We start from the raw sequence: 6162 nt of genomic DNA, 5'->3' as shown, positions 1-6162 counted from the left end.
TCTCTCAAAAATAAATGTTAAAAAAAAATTTTTTTAAAGGAGTCCTTAAACACAGTAAAATTATGAGTATGGACTCAGAGAAAAGTGACTCTTTTGTCCTCATGAGTATTCTTACACCTAAAACTCTTTTGGACGTGAAGTTTAGCGATGTATGGATATCTCTGCTACTAATACTAAGTAAACCTTGCTCCCTCTCTTCCTCTTCCTCATTAATTGGCTATGCATTTTTTAACAGCCCTCTAACAGACAGCCCTCTAATATACATGAGTGCTAGCCAATTAAATTCTCTTTCAGAAAGAGAAATACTTATAACCACCTATACCATAAATGCCATGAAGGCAAGGTCACCATTGTTTCAACAACACCCAGAGCAGGGCATGACACACAGTAGCAGCTCAATAAATATTAGATTTTTAACAAATGAATTATTTAACAAATGGACAAACCAACTGACTAATGAATGAAATCATATGCTCTGGACTTGGTGTTGGTCGGGGCAAAGCAACATCTCTCTCAAAATGTAAACTTCCACATGTCCTGGCACCCAACAGAAATCCACACTGATTTATTTTTCTTCTTCTCCCTGTGTCCCCAGATGGCTGCATCACCCTTGAACAGGTAGGTGAAGGTGGTTATAGCACGTGGGGATGTTTCTGGGGCAGAGAAAGCACTCACCTGGGGCTGCAGCCGCACGCAGAGTGAGTCTGTGCACACTGATTTTTTTTTCCGCATACATTTCCTTGTTTAGTTTTGATCACAGACCAAGTAGACTGTTAGCAGTGCTGGAAACACCTTCAGCGACAGCAGTTTGTATAATTGAATGGCTGGAGAACTTTACTGAGTAGGTTTTCTAAGTAAGAACGCTTCAAAGATAGACCCTAACATGAGTGCAGGATTGAAGCTCATGAAACCTGAATGTGTATAGAGAAAATTAACTAGGCTTCTTTGTTTTTCAAATTATGGAGTGAAGAGTCACCCTTGGAAGCTTAGAAAAGATAGTTTCGTTCAGATTAAAGAGAGCAATGCATACTTTACATAGTAGACAGGAAATGTGAAGGACATATTTTCCCAGGAGAGTGTGCAGCTTCAAAATATTCATGACTTGAATAAACCATTAGATGAACTCATGGGTAGAAGATTACTGAGACAAGTAAAGGAGGTTTCGGGCATGATCGGGCTTTTAAAGTCAATAAAGAGAGAAAAGTACAAAATAGGGTAAAACATCAATTTGGTGCCATTAATATCATCTGGAATACTGGTTGGATAGTGTGTAGTTTTTCATATGTTATGTTGCTATGTCCTGATGAAAGTGATTAATAATACATACCTTTTTGCAAATGTGATAAAAGGCTATGAAAAGTATGTAGAGAATGAGGTCATTGAGGACATGTATGAAAGTAGCCGTCAGTCTCTGGGCCCACATGCTGGAAATGAGTCACATTATCGGATCATATACCAAACCCTTGGTATTAACTGCCCGCACTCTCTTCAGTAATCACCATCAAACTGTGTCATAGAATTTAAACTTTGGGTCTGGGGTTGTGCAGGAAAATGTCACATGATAACATGTGTTAGGGGAGAGGAAGGGAGGGAGAAAAGGGTGGTGGTAGTGATTGAGGACCCTGAACTATATTGTCTCTGAGGAGAGAATAGATGGGAGAAAAGCTGCATAGAGTCTGAAGTCATGGTTCACATTTTACCAGTTGGATCCCTTAATTATGCTCACAGATTAGAAACAAAATACACTTTCTAGACTCTTCCATGTTAGGAGACAAGTTTCAAATCATATTTCATTGTTTCCAAATTCAATGCTAACTTTTTTAGTCAGTGGTGCCGTATGGAATAAAATTGTTGCTTTGTAAAACTGGGAAATGGTTTAAGTAGCCATGACCTACACGATACATTTGTTGTTTAAGGTAATAACTTGTAAAGTTACATTTTTTAATTTTTTTAAATTTTTTTAATGTTTTTTTTTTATTATCTGAGAGAGAGACAGAGTTGGACAGCAAGCAGGGGAGGGGCAGAGAGGGAGGGAGACACAGAATCTGAAGCAGGCTCCAGGCTCTGAGCTGCCAGCACAGACCCCGACACAGGGTCCGAACCCACAGACCGTGAGATCATGACCTGAGCTGAAGTCGGCCGCCCAACCGACTGAGCCACCCAGGTGCCCCATAAAGTTCCATTTTTAAGTGGGACGTCAAATCATTGCCTCTCATCAGCTTTTGAAGTCTTAATTGCCAAAGGGAATTGTTTTGAGTAAAGTTAATTTTGGAAGTTAAATTTAAATAATTTTTCATATTGTCAATCAATAATTCCCCCAAAAGCATAACCATATGTTTCTTATACATAAAAATAAAAGTACACACTCTTCTATTTTCTTCAAATGTCTAAGGTAATTTTTGCATACAAGGAAAGATTTATGTATTGTTGTTTTTGTCAGGAGTAGAAAAATATTTTCTCAATGTTAAGTTATCCAACAATGGTGGTATATAAATATTTTAAAAGGCTACCAGGGAAAGTTCTGTAATCTATAAAAAATGGTACAAATACTAGAAACTCATTTCTTATGAGGTGTATAAATGTGCGGGAGAACTAAGCAGATTTTATTCTCAAGTTATATTACTTATTTTAAATAAGATTTATGACCTTAGAACAGTGCTCTATAAGGACCTTAACAATAAATATAAACATTTAAAGTTGTTTTGGCAATACTTTGTGATGACACTATACCTGCATGAAATAGTATGTTTTGTTCTATCTATATGTGCTGTGGGGGGATAGGAGGAAACAATTATTCCTTGATTATGGTCAATTTCAATTGTGCATAAAAGTAGAATATTACCATAAATTCCCTAGTTCCTGTCTTCCATCTTCAACAATTATTAGTTCATGGCATTATTTCTCCCCTTCCTCCCTTATTATTTTGAAGAAACTGAGATATCATATCATTTTATCCACAAATATTTCATTATGTATCTTTAAAACTGAGAACTCTTTGTTAAATCACATAATACCATGGGACCTTTAAATGTGCATTTAAAATTTTTGTATTTATAACTGGAAAGGCAAACTGATCTGTTTCAAAGATGAAAACTTTGTTGCACTTAGATGGAGCGCCTGGGTGGTTCAGTCTGTTAAGTATCGACCTCTTAGTTTCGGCTCAGGTCATAATCTCAGGGTTCATAGGTTTAAGCCCTGCATTGGGCTCTGTGGAGACAGCGCAGTACCGGTGTGGGATTCTCTCTCTCCTTGTCTCTCTTCCCCTCCCCCATTTGCTCTATCTCTCTCTCAAAATAAATAAACAAAAAAAAAAATTAAAAAAAGAGTGTCTTACTCTGGATGAGTGATTGTTGCTAAGAGATCATTTCATGTAAATCGGAAGTTCCATGAGAAACGGCTCTAAAGAACAATGCACTGCAGTCAGCAAAAGGTCATGGGCTGTGCTTTCCCTTTCTTATTGGAAAAATAAAACTGCAGACTTCATACCAGTAAACATGGAGGTGATGAAGTGCTTGCTCAAATTTCTTTTATATTTGCTATGTCAAAAGAAAAAAAAAACCCAAGAATTTCTAGGTCCCCTTTGTAAATATTAAGAAGACCAGTATCTTGCAATACTGGCCCAGTCATAAATATATTCCAGGAAGACTGGTTCTTAAGAGTTTCATATTTCCATCCCAAGTACACAAGAGCTATATAAAAGTGAGTCTTAATATTACGGGTCGGTGAAAAAAAAAATACAACTGACCTTTCAACAACGTGGGGGGTTAGGAGCACTAACCCTCTGCATAGTTAAAAATATGTGTAAAACTTGTTTTTTTAAGTTTATTTATTTATTGAGGCAGAGGGAGAATGAGCAGGGGAGGGGCAGAGAGAGAGAGAGAATCCCAAGTAGGCTCCACACTGTCAGCGCAGAGCCCGATAGGGGGCTCAATCTCATGACAGTGAGATCATGACCTGAGCCAAAATCAAGAGTCAGACGCTTAACTGACTGAGCCATTCATGCACCCCAAACTGTGCATAACTTTTGACCCCCCCAAAACTTAACTGCTAATAGCCTACTGTTGACCAGAAGCCTTACAGAAAACATAAATGGTTGCTTAACACATATATCATATCCTTACCATAAAGTAAGCTACAGAAAAGAAAATGTTATTAAGAAAATAAGAGAGGGGCGCCTGGGTGGCGCAGTCGGTTAAGCGTCCGACTTCAGCCAGGTCACGATCTCGCGGTCCGGGAGTTCGAGCCCCGCGTCGGGCTCTGGGCTGATGGCTCAGAGCCTGGAGCCTGTTTCCGATTCTGTGTCTCCCTCTCTCTCTGCCCCTCCCCCGTTCATGCTCTGTCTCTCTCTGTCCCAAAAATAAATAAACGTTGAAAAAAAAAATTAAAAAAAAAAAAAAAGAAAATAAGAGAAAAATGTATTTTTCAATACCATAAGGTTATGCTAGATGTTATTACTAGCACTAGACATCAAAAATGAAAAGATAATGTGAAAAAGAAATTCATATTTGTTTATGGGTATATCATTCATATACTGATAATGAAGCAGCAAAACAATTGCTTTACAGTAGCCTAGTGTAGTTTTATTTATTTATTTATTTATTTTTAATTTTTTTTTTCAACGTTTATTTATTTTTGGGACAGAGAGAGACAGAGCATGAACGGGGGAGGGGCAGAGAGAGAGGGAGACACAGAATCGGAAACAGGCTCCAGGCTCTGAGCCATCAGCCCAGAGCCCGACGCGGGGCTCGAACTCACGGACCGCGAGATCGTGACCTGGCTGAAGTCGGAGGCTTAACTGACTGCGCCACCCAGGCGCCCCAGTGTAGTTTTTTTTAATCCACTTGATTTTATTTGAAATAATACAAGAAATTTCTCTAAATTTTTTTTTAAGTATTGAATTTCACACATGGTTGTAACCAGTCATTGTGAGGCAGTTATCATGTTGTGGTGATCTGGAAATGTTTTCACTTGTCAGAATGTTACAGACTTTTTTTTTTTATTTAACTTTATTTTTTATTTTTTAAAATTTACATCCAAATTAGTTAGCATATAGTGAAGCAATGATTTCAGTAGATTCCTTACTGCCCTTTACCCATTTAGCCCATCCCCCCTCCCACCACCCCTCCAGCAACCCTCGGTTTGTTCTCTATATTTATGAGTCTCTTTTGTTTTGTTCCCCTCCCTGTTTTTATATTATTTTTGTTTCCCTTCCCTTATGTTCATCTGTTTTGTCTCTTAAAGTCCTCATATGAGTGAAGTTCTATGATATTTGTCTTTCTCTGACTAATTTCACTTAGCATAACACCCTCCAGTTCCATCCACGTAGTTGCAAATGGCAAGATTTCATTCTTTTTGATTGCCGAGTAATATTCCATTGTATACATATACCACATCTTCTTTATCCATTCATCCAGCGATGGACATTTGAGCTCTTTCCATACTTTGGCTCTTGTTGATAGGGCTGCTATAAACATGGGGGTGCATGTGTCCCTTCAAAACAGCACACCTGTATCCCATGGATAAATGCCTACTAGTGCCATTGCTGGGTCGTAGTGTAGTTCTATTTTTAGTTTTTTTGAAGAACCTGAATTCCGTTTTCCAGAGTGGCTGCACCAGCTGGCATTCCCACCAACATGCAAAAGAGAGCCTCTTTGTCTGCATCCTTGCCAACATCTGTTGTTGCCTGACTTGTTACTGTTAGCTCTTCTGACAGGTGTAAGATGGTATCTCATTGTAGTTTTGATTTGTATTTCCTGATGATGAGTGATGTTGGGCATTTTTTCATGTGTCAGTTGGCCATCTGGATGTCTTCTTTGGAAAAGTGTCTATTCATGTCTTTTGCCTATTTTTTCACTGGATGATTTGTTTTTTGGATGTTGAGTTTGAGAAGTTCTTTATAGATTTTGGATACTAACCCTTTATCTGCTATGTCATTTGCAAATATCTTCTCCCATTCTGTCAGTTGCCTTTTAGTTTTTCTGATTGTTTCCTTCGCTGTGCAGAAGCTTTTTATTTTGATGAGGTCCCAGTAGTTCATTTTTGCTTTTGTTTCCCTTGAAGCCTAGTGTAATTGATAGGATTGCCTTATGGTAGCCTAGCCTATACACTAATGAGTGAATCATTATAAAATGTTATGGCATGCAGTACAGTATTATAGTCATA

The 6162-nt window shown here is 38.2% G+C and overlaps 1 non-coding gene across 1 annotated transcript; it reads right to left on the bottom strand.

Annotated features, from left to right (window-relative positions):
* Positions 1 to 581: 581 nt before the first annotated feature.
* Positions 582 to 708, bottom strand: LOC124509724 (small nucleolar RNA SNORA77). The gene has a single exon (XR_006961502.1). It is a non-coding gene; the product is annotated as a small nucleolar RNA SNORA77 (small nucleolar RNA).
* Positions 709 to 6162: the final 5454 nt, after the last annotated feature.

Source organism: Lynx rufus, unplaced genomic scaffold (genome assembly GCF_022079265.1).
Source record: "Lynx rufus isolate CCGP_SWC_20201006 ecotype Redwood Valley unplaced genomic scaffold, mLynRuf1.p SCAF_14, whole genome shotgun sequence".
Classification (NCBI taxonomy): domain Eukaryota; kingdom Metazoa; phylum Chordata; class Mammalia; order Carnivora; family Felidae; genus Lynx; species Lynx rufus.
This window is presented reverse-complemented; position numbering and strand designations above follow the sequence as displayed.